Genomic DNA, 16807 nt, shown 5'->3' on the forward strand with positions numbered 1-16807 from the left:
GTAAGAGCTTAATTTTTTTATATTTGAAACATCATTGCTTCTTTTTTAAGATAAGGATATAATGTATAACTTTTCTTCTAAATCTTATTCATCTATAGTCCACAAGTTTTTCTATGTCATACTTTGATTATCATTGTACTCAAAATATCTTCTAACTTCCATTGTGATTACTTTCTTTGCCTTATCAGTTATTTAGAAGCAAAGCATTTATTTTCCAAATGTACAGAGTTTTCCAAATTCTTTTGATTTTTTAAAAAATAATATGTTGCTGTAAAAGAAAATATTTTGTATTGTTTCAATTCTTCTAAGTGGTTGAGGACTGGTTCTATGATTCACCATCTTAGTGAATGCTCACTATGAAATTGAGAAGAATGTGTATTCTGTGTCAATAGGTCCAAATTAGTTGGGACTGTTTTTCACATATTCTCTATTCTTATTTTCTGTTTACTTATTCCACTCTTATTGAGAGATGAGAACTGAAATTTCTAATGATAATAATGAATTTGCCTATCTCTTTCTTCAATTTTGTTAGGGGTCATATCCTTTGAAATTCTTGTGAGGTGCAAATATATTTAGGATTGATGTATCTTTTGTAATGAAATACAAAATAGTCCTCTTCTGCCTAGAAGAAGGGGTGAGGGGGTGGGAGGGAGGTGGAACCAACAATGTATACACATGTAAGTAAATGTAAAAACGTTAAATTAAAAAGAGAAAAGAAAAAAATAGCCCTCTTCATCTCTGCTAGCAAATCCCACATTTTCTGATATTAATATGCTCACCTTTAATAATATTTTCTACCTTTCTAATTGTTAGTTTAAACATGATATGTTCTTTCCCAGAGTTTACGTTTAATGTGTTTGCATCTTTATATTTAAAGGGTCATATTATAAGCAGCATACAGTCCAGTTGAATCTTGCTTTTATCAAGTCTATCTCTGTCTTTTAGTAGAAGTGTACTTTTTGCATTTAATAATTAACATATGGCTACCATTTTGCAATGTTGTCTACAAGTTCTGGCTTTGTTCCTTCTTTTCTTGTGTCTTGCCTTTTGATACATTTTTTAAATATTCCAGTTTATCTTCACTGTTGGATTATTGTTTATTTCTTTGTTTTATTCTCATGGTTGAACTGTTTACAATATGTGATTTTTATTTTTCAATATTTATCTTCAAATAGCATAGCACTTCACTTTTAATGTAAAGATCCTCTTCTGATTCCCTCTTCCCACTCTTTATACTATTTTGTTCAGTTTACTCCTCCTCTCCTCCCTGTTGGTAGTACTGAGGTTTAAATTTAAGGTTCTCTACCATTTGAGCGATGTCCCCATCCCTGTACTAATTTCTTCAAACCTTTATTATTTCTACATATTTTAAAACCTTGAATATCTTGCTTTTTTTTACTTTAAACCATCATCTGTTAAACTTTTTAGACTATGGAATAAAGGTCTTTCAAGTTTTCTATTTCTGGATTTTTTTTTCTAATTTCCTGAAGAAAATTTTGGTTAGGTGCTCCCTCAGTCCAAACTATATGATCAGAGAAATAGTCATGTGTTAAAATCATGGTCAACTATCCGTAAGGAACAACCAAAGATCTTGTTTCATTAAAAAAGCTGAGGATAATAATCTTACAATAGACTGTAAGTGATTCAGACACTTCAATTTCTCCATCAATTGTAATTATCCATATTATAATAGAAATTCACAGAGTGATCATTTGATTCGATATCCTGCTAAAATGTACTATGCCTCATAGTTAACGTGAAGGCACCACTTGAACACCTCCAGGGACAAGCCACAATTTATTTTTGAACCTTTTTTGTCAGAAATACCTTCATTAAATAACACCAAAATCTACATATTTCCTCTCTTACTCAAATGTTTTTTCTAGGAAGTCCTTCAACCACTTTTATTACTTAGAATTAGGTTTGGTTGAGTGAAAGAATCAGAGTTGAGAAAGAGAGCAATAGTGTAAACTAAATAGAGTTTTAGGTTCCTTTCAAACAAATATCTGGGTAGGTGGCTCACAGTTGGCATGGTGCTGGTCAGCCTCAGGAATTCAAGCTCTTTATTTCTCATCACCTAATCAAGCATGGCGCCAGTGGTCCAAATGACTACATCTACAATCTAGGTAATTGGGCTGGGAAAAGACATGAATACGCTAACATTTCACAACCCTGTTTTAGCAAGAAGCTTCCCAGAGGCTGACACATGACAGTTCTGCTTAGATTTCCCTAAAATGCATTCACCTGCCCATACCTAACCACAAAGGAGATTGGAAGGTGTAGTAAGTGAACACAGGTTTGCAGTATTTCTGAGCTGGTAATTATTACTCCAGACTCCCTGATTTATTATCATGATAATTCATGTATTCTATCATTTCTTCCTGCATCTGTTTCTACTACATCTGCCACTGATAAGTAACCTCTCTCTATGATGGCTGCTGAGTTCTCTTGGTTGTTATTGCCCATAATTTCTGAGCTCTTCATAAACTCTGTCTCATATCTCTTTAGATCCCTTAGATTGGTAATTTCTAAGAAAGCAAATTTTGATGGTTTTACATAATTACCAACGCAGTGTACAGTGCCCCTACTGGCCAGAGCTCTCTGGCTATTTCAGGCCCCAGAATCCTGATTGGCCTGGAGGGAGCTACTTGTAGCTTGACATTCAAATTTCCTCAGGGTATAAAACCTGCTTTTATATTCCACGTGTATTACAAAGGATGTATTAAGAAGAACATGTAGTAAAAGTTTTGTTTAGTTTTTTAGACCAGAAGTAATCTTCTTAATAGTTTTAGCATAGAAAATTGAAAAGAAAAAGACACTAATTTCAGCCTATTAAAAATCACTAGCCAGATGTTGAAAAAAAAAAAAAAAAACCACTAATGAAAGGTCTCTCCAGAGATTTTGAAAGTTTCTTTATATTCAAGCTAATGCTTTTAAAAAGAATATCACATTTCATTGACATACAAGGCATTTGAGTTAAATTAAAAGGTTTGAAAAACACCCTTCTCTGCACTGAAGTCCAAGGAACTGTTTTTGAAGTTTACCTGTTTTCCTAGGAAGACTCTTACTACCCTCTGCCATAAACTGAGTAATTTTTCCCAATTTGAATTGATGCCATTCAACCTTCTTAATTAGCCTCATTGTTGGATGTTCCGTTCAGAGTTTGGATGAAGCTGAGTCAACACTCACACTTTGAGTTTGTTAGGGAATCTTGAAGCAAGCAGTTAAACTAGAACTGAATTTAAAAACCAAAATCAATGTTCTTTTTGTCCAGAAATCAGGAGTAGGAATAAGACAAATTTATTAAAATTTTTAAGTGGTAGGCTTCATAAGCATTAGCTGTCATTTTCTACGTGCTAGATTCCAGAAATAATTCTTGGATATAACCCAGGGGAAATCAGATTTTAAAAAAGCAATATATTCAATTTGATTTACATAGACAAAGCTCAGTTACGACAATGTTATCTTCACAAGTTACACATTTTCTTTTTCCATTTTTTCTCTAAAACCAACTAATTTGCAGTTACAATTTTTATCCTGAACTATTGCCTGCAAATACTCTCTTCCTTATTCATAACAAAATAATTCGTTTTCCCACCCCCATCTGTTTCTGATGTGATGAGGTAACGCTGAACAGTTGTGTGCATAACTCATTTTCCTCACTGCTTAGAAACATGAGTTGCTTGGGGGAGGGGGAGAGGCATACTTAAAACTTTCAATACTCAGCCTTGCAGCAAGTTCATATATTAAAGAAACATGGGTAATTTTTAAACGTTTCTTTCTCCCTCAACTTCATTTCACAAAAAAGTAAACATAACTTTAAGAAGACTGACTTATTCATATAGGCAATTGGGTGCAGAAATGGGGAGATTATAAACACTCAGAATTTGACATAGGCAGATAGCTAAAGCTGAAATCAGATAAAGGGCAACCTTGGTAAGAACATCCAACCACACAAAAAGTACCACCTTGGGTAACTTTTACATCTGGGCAGGTAGGTAGTGAAAAGAATCCTTCTGAGTTTCCATATTGTTTTCTTCTCAGCCTTAAAATAAGTCATAGATAAAAACAATAGTAATTAAGATATCCAATAGGAATTCCCTGTGCTGACAACTCTCACAGGAAAGGTTGCAGATGCCAGGGCAAGAGCCAGAAAGTTACATTGGCCTATGCACAGTAAATTGACACCTTTGTGCCAGGCCTCTGCTGATTTCATCCAGAGAAAAATCACTAGGAGAACCCAGGGAAGTCTCAGACACATGAAAGTCCATATTTGTTTCTGCAAACACTTATCCTTGGTCTGTGAACCATTATCCCTCCTTATCTCTCTTACCTCATACTCTGTCCCGTCACTCAGTCTTGCTGATTTTACCCTGGCCTTTCTCTCTACTTCCTTCAGAGTTCTTAGCTTTTCCACCTTCCTTGTGTCCTTTTATGCTCAACAAACGTTTCTGTGCTCACAGTCATGAGAGAAAACAGGTCCCTGGACCTACTGAGTGATCTAATTTGGCATCTCTCATCTCCTCTGCCCAGGTGACCAGTACAGTGCTCCCCTGGCTTTATCGGATGTCTTCAAAGGTAGGGTAAGCCCAGGCAGCTGTGTCTGAGGACTAAGCTTTTTCATCAATTCTGAAAAAAATCAAGATTGAAACAGCAGTTTTAAAAAAAAAAAATATATATATATATATATATATCAGAAAGTGCAAAAAGAAAGTTAGCTGTCATTCTCTTTAAACACACACACAGATACACATCCAAGCTTACTTAGCCAAAGGGAACAACTACTTGGTAAGTAAGCCCTGTAATTAACAACACACTCTAAAACAGCCAGCAAAGCATAATCCTACCTTATAGTAACTCACTTATTTTTGTTCTCAATAAATTTTAACTTTATATTGTTAAGTCCAAATGTTCAAACTTGGTTTTAGAATATTACATGCTAGTAAACTTCATAGAAAATATTTGCAATAATTCTGTGGATGATTACCTTAGCTTATTGTAACATTGTCATAATAAGTATTAATTACTAATGATTGCTCAACTCCTACTTAAGAGAATTTTCCACAATCTTGTACCCTTAATGAACTCTCTGCTTCTGTACAGCTTTCTTTGCCCAGCAGCAACACAGTCATTATAGATGCTAGAATAAAAATTATGTATCACTAAGTCTCTTTTTCACTTTTTTTTTAAATAAAACATTGCCAGCACTTCTACCAAAGAGTTTGTGAAGAAAAAATGGTAAGTAGGAGTGAAAATGGGTGTGCAGGACTTCAGCCCAGGATCCAGCCTCAGTGTGGAGAACTTTTATGCACCTTCGCAGCGTGTTAGCTAGTAGCGTCAGTGGCCAAGATTATATACCCTAAAGATATGCGCTAAATTTAAACAAATAAAGATTATCAGAGTTATGAGGAAAGCAAAATTAGTGCCTGGACAATATCAGAATCTTTCTTATTAAAACCATGGTTCCCAATTGTATTTCTAAAACCACTATCCAGCCACAAGATACAATTAAATATTAGGAAAAAAAAAAATCCCATGGTCAAAAGTCTTTTGAAACTCTTGAGTTAAACATGTTGGAGAACTTCTTTGTGATATGTTAAGTCCATTTTGAATCACCAAAAGGGCAATCAAAATGCAAGTTTTCCAAAGTAATTGGACCCTGAAACTCTTTGATCACAAAAGGCATTATTTAACATTGCTCAAAATACAAGTGTCCTAAAGAACACTTAGAAAATGATGCATTTGAAGTTTGACAGTCATTGATCTCAATGTCTTTATCAACCCTATGGTTATTCATCAAATAGTGAATTAATATAAAAAATGCTAAATATGTAAAAACCTAACTGATTCATTCCTTTCTTTAAAGTGGCACCAAAAAACCAAATGGTAAGTTTATTATTGTGCATTTACATTCTGTAATATAATGTAAGCATACAAGGTCCCTTTCAATTTTAGAATATATATTGTAATTTAGGGGAAAATTTGACCTTTATTTCTTTCCATGTGCTTATTTTCATAACAAAATGTAGGGTAAACAATTTATTCATTTATTCATTAATGCATTTGCATCTTAATCCTTCTATTTCTCCTAAAGCTTATAAAATGTTTTGGAGATTGTCTTAGTTCAGTTTTATTAAAAAATGAATGAATAAGTAGAATGGATCATAATGGAAAGAGTGTTTTGTGTCCAAATATTTACTAAGAAGCCACTCAGAGTCTTGCTTACACCACTTTTAAATTGGAGATTGAAAATCCATCTATGCAGAACAAGGGGCTTCTTCCTCATTTTAGACAGCTAGGATCAATCCTTTCTTCATTTTCCGACTTTATTGGCCTCCAATCGGAAAGCTAAGGATCTCTTTCAGATGTAGAGCTCCTTTACAAGCTTTGAAATTGCTGAAGCAGCTTATTTTTACACAATAAAGCCTACATATAACATGTGTCATTCCATAACCCTTGTGCTAATCCAAAATAAATAGAAATCATACATGAACTGAAACCTGACCTGCTCCTTGAAGCATAGCTCAATGGGAAGGCAGCATTTTTAAAGATATTTACATTTAAAAGAAAGGAAGTAATTTCTTTACCTTGGAAAACCAGAGATAATTTTAAAGGTTTTGGAAAGAGTGAAATTTTATCAAGCAAATTATTTTTACATATATTTGTATAGGTTCAAACACATGTATTTTTAAATTCAATAATCATGAGCTAATATCTGCAACTTTCTTTAAGGCTAAATAAACGAGGAAGCCATCTTGTTTTCCACATCGCTGGCTCTAGAATGCTATAGAAGATCACCATGACAACAGGAGCCGGTTTGCCTGGTGTGAAGACAACAGTGTAGGCCTCATTTCTTAAGTGCATGTTTCTACTAAAGTTGAATCACCAATTAAAAGATTCTTTTCTATCCTTGGGGGCTTCAGAGATGCAAATGGTGTGTGTTGGGGAGGCTGGCCAGTCAGTTGCTATACCTAGTAACTCCTCCTGATTATCTAAAAATAAAATGACTCCTTTAAATTTTTAAAAGATACAAACCTGGATATTTTTGAATCACACTGAGCTGGGAGTTAATACACAAATCCAGTAGACTTGCTTGAAATTGTGAGCTACTATCCTTGCTGTAACTTATAATTACTCTTTAAACCCCTTAAAATAGACTATTCTGAATGTGTTTTTATCTTATCATCATTTTATGAGGCACACAAAAATGTTGTCTGTAGCTCTCCACATCACTCATTATGTGAATAGTAAGCATAGAATGTAATAAAGAGATTTGAGGTAGGTTTTTAAAAAAATTTTAAATACGTGATTACATAAAGTAAAATTTGAATACCAATCTGAATTTATTCTTACAGAATGTCTTTATTATTTAAAGCAAAAAAAAATTACAAAGCAAGAATTAAAAAAAAAAAGGTCCCAGATTCACAAAAGAATTTTCACATGTGGAAGCTTAAACTCACTAATGAGTTTTGATCTTAAGGGGGAAAATGTGTATATATTAGGGGACAAAAAAAAAAAACTAAAAAGTTTCACATAAATATTTTTAATATAGCAGTTTAAAAATGTATATCAGCATCATTCTATGTACACAAAAATAAATGTTTGCCACCAATCTCCCTAATGTATATTTTATGAATTTCTCCTTTCAGTAGCAACTTGATAAATATATATTTCAGTTTTATATCTTGCTATCCTTTTTTAAAATACCATTTTAAAAATACCTAAATTATATTACTAAGTACCCTGATGATTTTATAATAAGAAAGAGAAGATGTAAGTTCAACAAAATTAATTTTCAATGAAAATTACACATTTACTTTCATAGGCATACAATAAAGACATATGCTGTTAAATGGTGCTGTTTACAAATTATGTGCCCAAAATTCATGGTAAACACTAGCCAATTTTCTCTAACATGTGTTTGTATATTTAACTGTTTCTTTGTATAGCTAATTAAATGTTTGTTGCAAAGTCTCATGGGAGGCTCATTTGCATATACCTTGTTATAATGGCTAAACACATTCTCACTAAGTATTGCCTGATGAATAGATATTTCACAAATGCTTGCCATGGACACAACAACAAACTACGGGCACATGTCATTATTACTGTAGTCCATCAGCACAACCCTCTTGGTTCTAACTGCATAATTGGACTCATTTAGAATCATTTACTTTTTTATGAATCATAACTAAGATAGCATTGCATTTTAATTTTTTAAGTTTAATTAAAATAAAAATTTGTTCAGTTTTTTGCTTAACCACATAAATATTTTAATGTGAATTCACACACAAGCCAGATTTTAGGAGAAAATATACCAACTATCAGAAAATAATCAAATTCAGATATGAATTGACACAAAAATGAACAAAAGTATAAATGCTGTACCTTCTTCACACAATAACTATGAAAATTACTTATGATAATCCATGTAAATAAAATACCAGTTGATCATCATTTACAGTAAGCAGTAGTTTCCTTCCAGCTTTTTCTGTGAAATGAAACGGTGTAGAGTAACATAAAAAGAACAGTGGGTAACTTATAAAACTAATTCTTCCAAGAAACTCACAAGACACATTGGCATATGTATCAATAAAGGATGTTTAGTTTTGGTGTGATATTAGTTTTGCAGCCAGGCGACCTTATAAAAGCTGAAGTCATTACTCCTTTCATTTCCTATGAATAATTGGTTTGCTGATTAATAAGCCCTTAACATGTTCAATTAAATTCTTTGCAATCTATTATTTTGCTATTTCTTTTACATATTTCTAACTTCTTTAAATATGTCTCATGAATTTTCATAATAAATTCAAACTTAGAATATCTATAAATTTAATTAAGTGCTTTTTTCATCCTCTCTTGTGGGTGATTTAAATATCCTAAATTAGATGTCTGGTGGGTTTATAACTCAGTGTTAGAGCACTTGCTTAGCAGGTTCTTAGTTCAACCACTAGCACCAAAAAAAAAAAAAAGTACCCTAAATTAAATTATAACAAATAACAAACTCCTCTAAGACCCCACAATGTTTTGTCATGAATGCATTTTACCTGACAGAAAATGAAGTCGCCAATGATGTTTTTAAAAAAGAACTGTAGGAGTTATATGGACGTTACATTTTTGCAAACGAAGAGAAAACTGAACATTTCTTGCTAGGAAATACTAAAATGTATAACAGTAATAACAGCCATAATTTTGATATTTAGAAAATTTTAATTAAAAAAACTGGACTACAATGACTGTGGATACTTATGTCAGCAGTGTTATATATATATGTGTAAAACCATTCTGTGCGTGCATATGTGAGTCAATGTACACGTCGAAGCCGTATGTCAGAGCAAACAAACCAACTGCTCAGAGTGGTCAAGTGACTCAGGGGAGTAAAACCAGGGAAGATAATTAGGGGCACTTTCATTCTTTCAATTTTCTCAATAGCATGTCCTATTTATGTATTTTTAAATAATTATAGTTATATTTGTAAAATAATAGATAATATCATACTCATTATGATACATTGATACACCAATATATTTACATATTGACTGATACATCTGAATTAGAACCTACCTGTATGTTCTGCTCTCCATCTCAGGGGACACACACATATGGCACTTAGACCTGGGTATCATGAAGTCCCTGAAAGAAGAAACGCACTTTTGCAAATTTAGACAAATTATCATTTTAAAATGTCAAATTTGGTTCATCTAAGTCCACTAAAAATATGTCTTGCTGAGATATTATGTGTAAGATACTTGATAGGCAAAATAGAATGAAGAATTTATTCACCAGGAGGAAGGTTAGCTTTGTGGTTAAGATAAAATGATGTGGCTGAACCACTCCTCCCACTAAGGTTTTAAGGAAATTAATTGACTTCTTTGGGCATGAATTCCTTCCCCTCACAAATGAGTATCATAATAACGCCAGTTTCACAAAATTGCTCTGAGAATTGAGTGAGATTTTTTTTTTTTGAGATACGGTTCGGCTATGGGCCCAGACTGGCATCAAAGTTGTCATCCTCCTGCCTCAACTCCCTAAGTGCTGGGATTATAAACTTGCACTTTCATGCCTACTAATTTTTGCAAGGCATTTAGCACAGACCCTGGCACTTAGTAGACACTATAAAAATAATATTTATTGTACATAATGAGTTCAATATAAAGGTATTGAAAGATAGTCCCAGCATCTTAAATTCTTTCGGAACAAGGAAACTTATAAGCAAGTCAATAAGCAACTAAGATATTATAAATGAATATATAAATACAAAAACAAGAATAGCTGAGTGAATTGCAGTAAATGGTCTCTTGATATAGTTTGTATTCAATTAAATGGAGAAGCAAACCACGCAAGTTGTGTGATACAATGTGAAGATGGAGGCATTTTATCAGTTCTGCCTGCAAAGGCAGCTAACATTCCAGAATGGATGACACTCTTGCTAAAGACGGGGTTAAGAATCTCGAACTCAGGACTTGAAAATCATGCTCACCCATGCATGCATACCATTTCTCAGACTGTGGATTCAAATCCAAACTGACTAGCCTTGAAATAAAATATCCTGCACAACATGAATCAAATTCTTTCCAGTTTCACCTTTTCCTCTCCATCTCAACACCCAGAAGAAGTTATTTCTACATTCCCTCAATCCTTTATCCAATAGTGGTAGGGAATTATGAGCTTTAGCATTCAGAATGTTTACGATTTTTTTTTTTTTTTTTGCGGTAGATACTGGGGCTAGAACTCTTGAACTCAGGGCCTACAGCTTGAGCCATTCCACCAACCTTTTTCTTTTTGTGATGGGTTATTTTGAGATAGGGTCTTGGCTCGTGAACTATTTGCTCGGGCTGGCTTTGAGGTGCGATCCTCCTGATCTCTGCCTCCTGAGTAGCTAGGATTATAGGTGTGAGCTACCAGTGCCCAGTTTTTGAAAGGTAACTTGATGTAAGACTTTATAAGAAGTCTGAGGTAATATCATATCAAACACATCAAAACAGATGTAATAAAACACAAAAGTACTCATCTTATATCAGTTTGTTTTCCTAACAAGGGAGATCAGATCACATCAGAATTGACATGAAATGAGTTAAGAAAATCATTTTAATTTTTAGAACGTTCTGCTGGTAAATGGATGGAATCGGAGAACATCATTCTGAGTGAGGTTAGCCTGGCCCAAAAGACCAAAAATCGTATGTTCTCCCTCATATGTGGACATTAGATCAAGGGCAAACACAACACTGGGATTGGACTATGAGCACATGATAAAAGCGAGAGCACACAAGGGAGGGGTGAGGATAGGTAAGACACCTAAAAAACTAGCTAGCATTTGTTTCCCTTAACGCAGAGAAACTAAAGCAGATACCTTAAAAGCAACTGAGGCCAATAGGAAAAGGAGACCAGGAACTAGAGAAAAGGTGAGATCAAAAAGAATTAACCTAGAAGGTAACACACACGCACAGGAAATCAACGTGAGTCAACTCCCTGTATAGCTATCCTTATCTCAACCAGCAAAAACCCTTGTTCCTTCCTATTATTGCTTATACTCTCTCTACAACAAAATTAGAAATAAGGGCAAAATAGTTTCTGCTGGGTATTGGGTGGGGGGGAGGGAGGGTGTGGAGTGGGTGGTAAGGGAGGGGGTGGGGGCAGGGGGGAGAAATGAACCAAGCCTTGTATGCACATATGAATAATAAAAGAAAAATGAAAAAAAAAAAAAGAACGTTCTGGTTTTAAAATTGTAAATAAGGGATTTTTGATCTGTGTTATCCAAATATACTATGATCTTTTTTCCTCACTAAAATCTATTTCTTCTGTTACTAAGGTTCCTTCCCCTTCTAAACAATTCATTCTTCAGGGCCCAACTCAGGTATCATCATCTTAATAATCTATGTCAGCAATGATTATTTTCTGGGTCTCATTAATACTTTGAGAATGTCTCATTGTTTCGATGACATTGTACACTAGTTCTTTGTTTAAAACTATGTCACTCCCTCTGTATGTTGCAAAATTTAAGGGCAGGATTTTGTCTTACTCTTTTTAGTATCTTCCATTTATTAAGCAGTATCTGGCATATGGTGAAAACTCAAGATCAGCAACAGGCACAAGGCTCTAAGTACAAAGCTCAGTACCGCCAAACCAAAAAAAAAAGTAGCAGAATTGAGTTAACTCATAAAACAAGCATAAAAATATGCAAAAATCAACCATCAAGCTTCAAGTGATATAAGTCCTAGGAGTGGTTCAGACTAAAGAAAAATCAGGAAAAGTTTTACTACTACATAAATAGCTTGAAAAGTATATTTTGGGGATAGTAATTAAACAGATATGTTTATGAAAGGTAAACCAGTCTTAAAAAGAATATAAAGGAAGTGGTCCAGATGAAGTAGAATGATTCATGTTGGGAAAAAATAGGAGAAAAGCCACAAAGGAACAATAGTACCAAACTGAACAGAACTTGGAGCTGAGTGGTGACACAGTCTGTTTTCATTCTACTGCACATCAGACACCAGTATTTTTATACTCCTGTATTGAACAAGGGAAAAACCAGTAGAATAAAACCAAGCAATAAATCCTTCCATACTGATATGTTATGTTTTGGTAGGCAAACAACTTATACTGACTAATAAGTAAAACAATGTTAAGGTGAATGGTTGATGAAGGAAATCATTGCTCATTCTCATACAGTGAACCATGAAAAACAAGTACAGATAAGTTGATTTGACTCTGAGGCAGTAAAATCAATGGAAAAAAAAGGTTAATAGTTTTCTAAAGAAAAAAGATATAATTGATGTATAGATTTTAAAAATACTTTTAGTATGTTATTTTAAGTCCAGGAAGAAAAATATTTTGACAATTTGGTGAAAATTAGGAAAATGGTATAGAATCTACAAATACAAGGAGAAGGGAAAAATATAATTTTGAAAGTTTTTCATTGCTGACCATTGTTATGGGATATTTTTTTAAAAGGACAGAAACAGTGTTTTGTGAAAGCACATTAATTATTAAAACTGTTATGCATTTTACCACCTTTTCTTCCCCAAAAATGTTGCCTCAAACATTAAAGATTTCTCATTACTAGATTAAAGATTAATAAAAATTTATGTTTCCAGAATGACAGACTGAGAGCAGCTTTAAACACTTTTGTGGAATGATTTTCATGAATCCACCAGAGATATCTCATACTCCAACATTAGCCTTTGGCTTATCATGGAGACTAAGTATCAACCATGAGAAGTTATCATCCCATTGAGTCTTGCAGGGTTTCCATCTAATGGATTTTCTCTTTCTTTCTTTCTTTCTTTCTTTTTATTGTTGTGCTAGGTAGGAGTACATGGTGGCATTCACAAAGTTCTTACAATGTATCAAATATATCATATTTGAATTCAGCCCATCATTCCCTATATCCTTCCTTCCCCCATTCCTGGAATAGTTTCACCAAGCATCATTTTTCCATTTACACACCTGTATACACAGTATTTGCATCATATCTTCCCTCCTACACCCTTTCCCCACCTCCTCCTACTTTCAAGTACCAGTCCTCCCCCACCTCAACTTTAAAATCTGTATCAGCTGCTCCAGTCTATAGTTAGTGCCCTTTCACTCATAGTCAGCTGCAAAGTTCAAGGCAGTGAATTAAACCCAAGGTAAGATGAGGATGGAGAAAGAGACAGACTTCTGTTCTGAAACTTTGCTGCGTTCAATGAAATTATGCCCAAGTGAACAAGCATTCTTCAAATGCCAACCCTCTTGCCCTGCAAGACTTGTTTCCACAGCAAACACACAGTTGACCCTCAGTTAATCATAAAAGTGCCTAAGCCAGGAACCCGAATCTCCGACCCATGCCTTTTTAATTCTAGTCTTACTTTACCTGACCCTGTCAACTCTTTTGAATTGTTCCCTTTTAGAAACCATTTCAGATTCTTACACTTTAAGAGATATATTGTGGCGCCACTCAGTAAAAACCATATACCAGTTAAAAGAAGGATAAAAAATTCTTTTCAACTAGAACAATAATAAACATCTACAAGCAAATGTTTGCATTAAATTAGCAAATCAGCAAAGGTGGTTCCTTTCCTTAAGTAAAAGGTCATGCTAACTTTAGAAGTAATAACACAAACATGTTAAAGATCCATTAAGCTCAGGTCTATCTTGTTAACATGAAATTTATTATTATGTAATTACATATATTTAATTCATATTACTGCAACTAAGCCAAATCCTTTTGAAACAAAGAGGAAGAAAAATAAATAAATCTTGCTTTATGAAATTTAATTGAATCTACATTCAAAAAAATGTGACCTATGTATTAACAGGAAAGGCTGGCGTACTCTTCAATTGCTTTCTTATATAACTGGTAAAAAGCCTTGAAATTTTTAAAGCAGAATTTGTACAGTTTCAAGAGTAAGTGTATTCAAATGGCCTTCCATCTCACAAGTTCATATTTTTATTATATTTTCTTCTGTATATATTTAGCACAATGTTATGCTCACCATGGAGTCTGAATAATTTTATGCTGATTATACGGTGAGATGCGATAAAATAGAGTTTGTGAGTCTTGGCAAAATCTCTTCCCTTCTCTGCCTCTCTCCCTCTTTTTCCTACATGCATGCAAAGAAGCAGGCACACACACACACACACACACACACACACACACACACACATACACACCTGCAAAGACACGTAATTCTGTTAACTCATTTGTACATTAACCTAAACCCAAAAAGAATAAGTGGTGACATATTTTAAAAATGCATAACTGTAGCAAGAGCAAGAACTTTAACAACAAAATAAAGACCGAAAAAAAAATGGCAAAGGAGAAGCTAGTGGATAGATATACACAGGAAATCCTACCTGAGGAACACTGCTGTGACTTGGCCAAATTCTAGTTCATTGTTTCCTAACAGCTTAAGCAGAGACAGCATGATGGATTACAGGGCTATCATTTTCTACAGAAAGAAAGCACACCAGTTCATCAACAGAGACAAAATTTCCTATTCCTGAGTTGGAAGATGAATTTGTCAAAGCAATCTTTATATAAGGGACAGTGAGCTCCATAATGTCCCCCATAGCAATTTTACAAGCCATATATATACGTTGTACATGGCTATTCCTTATAGTGTTCTGACACAAGCCAAATGCACGTTAAAAGTTGTAGTTCTATAAAGGCAGTGGGAGAAGTCAAGTTGGTAAATGGAAAGGAAAGGGAAGCTGGCAGAAAGGCAAACAGCAGAGAAATGCTTCTGCAACAGGGTTTACTACAAGTTTATGCTTAAACAATATTGAAAACTGAAAAGATAATACTTTCTCTGAATTTCTTGCTCAAATATCAGTGTCTCCCTTGAGCTTCTGATAGAAATTTTTTGGCAGACCATGGAGGTGTGCTAAGTTGTCAGTCATGCTACCAGACACAGAGACAACAAAGTTGGTATGTTATTATGAAACTTAAACAAGTTATATATTTGCCATATAAACAACAATATCAAGTACACATGAAGTAGTCTGTAGATAGAAAACATTTAATTTCATTTTGTGTTTCTCCAACAAAAATAGCTCTGTATTTAGAAGTGCTTGATAGAGGTACCACGGTTCTGTCCCATAAAGCAGTGTGAGTACTATGCAGATAGCTCATATGAACAATTAAACACTTGCTTTACTGATGCATTTAACGGGCTTTTTGGAGGTTTTAGTACATTAAAACCCTATTTCAAAGCTCTATAATTTGCCTAGAAGACAAGTGTTAGCTATGTAATCTGTAAAGGTGAGTTTCTTGCCTATCACTTATAAATGAGGCTATTAGCTTGAGATTTAAAACTGTCCTGAATAACAATAAATCTGACTGGACATTGTGAGAGCTTTGTAGTTAGACTTGGGTTTTAATATTAGCTTGGACAAACATTGGACAATGCTTGGGTGCTGGATGTTGTGCAAGAGATTGCACAGTGATTGTACCAATAATCCTGAAACACAACACACATAATATTCAATCAATCTATCAATAAGCCATAGCTGGTAACCATTTGAATGTTACAATTTCAGCTTCAAATCTGAGTCATCTTTTCCTTTCAGAGAAGCCAAGGTTCTACTTCATTCTGCATGCTGTTTGCAGAATGAACTAGACTTGTGACCCCCCGAATGCCAAAAATTATATTAAAGTGAGCAGAAGAGAATTAAATTCCTTAGGTTGCAATCATATCTCTTGCTTTAGCCAGTATGGCAACCATATAAATCATGGGGTTTACCCTGTTCACAAACTAGGTAGAGACCTACAATTTTGGGGGATGGATTTGGATAAAGAGTTCTTGTGAAGACTATACAGAGCAATTTCTTGAAGAAAACCTTTGCTAATATCTTCATGACAATGTATGTGGAGTTAAAAATTTATTTAAACAAAAACCTTATAAACCAGTTGAACCAGGAGCTTCTGCCATGGACAAAAACCATTGAGTTCCCTGTGATATTAAATTAAATTAACAATAATTTCTTTATAATAGGCTACCATTTGACACCACTAGGTCACTTTCTACCACCAACAGAAGTAAATGCAATGAAATATTGTAGAAAGCTGATGGTATTCCCCATTGAAATAAATTTATCATGTAATTTTGCCGATTTAATTATGTATGTTGTGCATGTGTGTGTTTATATTTAAATATTGGATGAACAATCTCTTTCAGTTGTATAAATAAAATGGACTATAATTCTGCCAATCAATTGTGATTTTTCCTTTAGTCCTGTTTATTATCTGTAAGACTAGGCTAATACTAACTTCCACATCTATTTATTATCTTTTATGTAAATGCTAGTGTTGTAACAGAAAGAACTG

At 34.0% G+C, this 16807-nt stretch overlaps 1 long non-coding RNA gene across 1 annotated transcript in view; it reads right to left on the bottom strand.

Moving 5' to 3' along the window:
• Nucleotides 1-16807, bottom strand: part of LOC109677691 (uncharacterized) — a 60915-nt gene that overhangs the window by 31442 nt on the left and 12666 nt on the right. Inside the window, exons 2-3 of the long non-coding RNA XR_012445203.1 lie at nucleotides 9565-9633; nucleotides 4334-4629 (exon numbers count right to left, since the gene is read on the bottom strand). This is a non-coding gene — a long non-coding RNA (uncharacterized lncRNA). The remainder of the gene's footprint in view (nucleotides 1-4333; nucleotides 4630-9564; nucleotides 9634-16807) is intronic.

This window comes from Castor canadensis, chromosome 1 (assembly GCF_047511655.1).
Source record: "Castor canadensis chromosome 1, mCasCan1.hap1v2, whole genome shotgun sequence".
Classification (NCBI taxonomy): domain Eukaryota; kingdom Metazoa; phylum Chordata; class Mammalia; order Rodentia; family Castoridae; genus Castor; species Castor canadensis.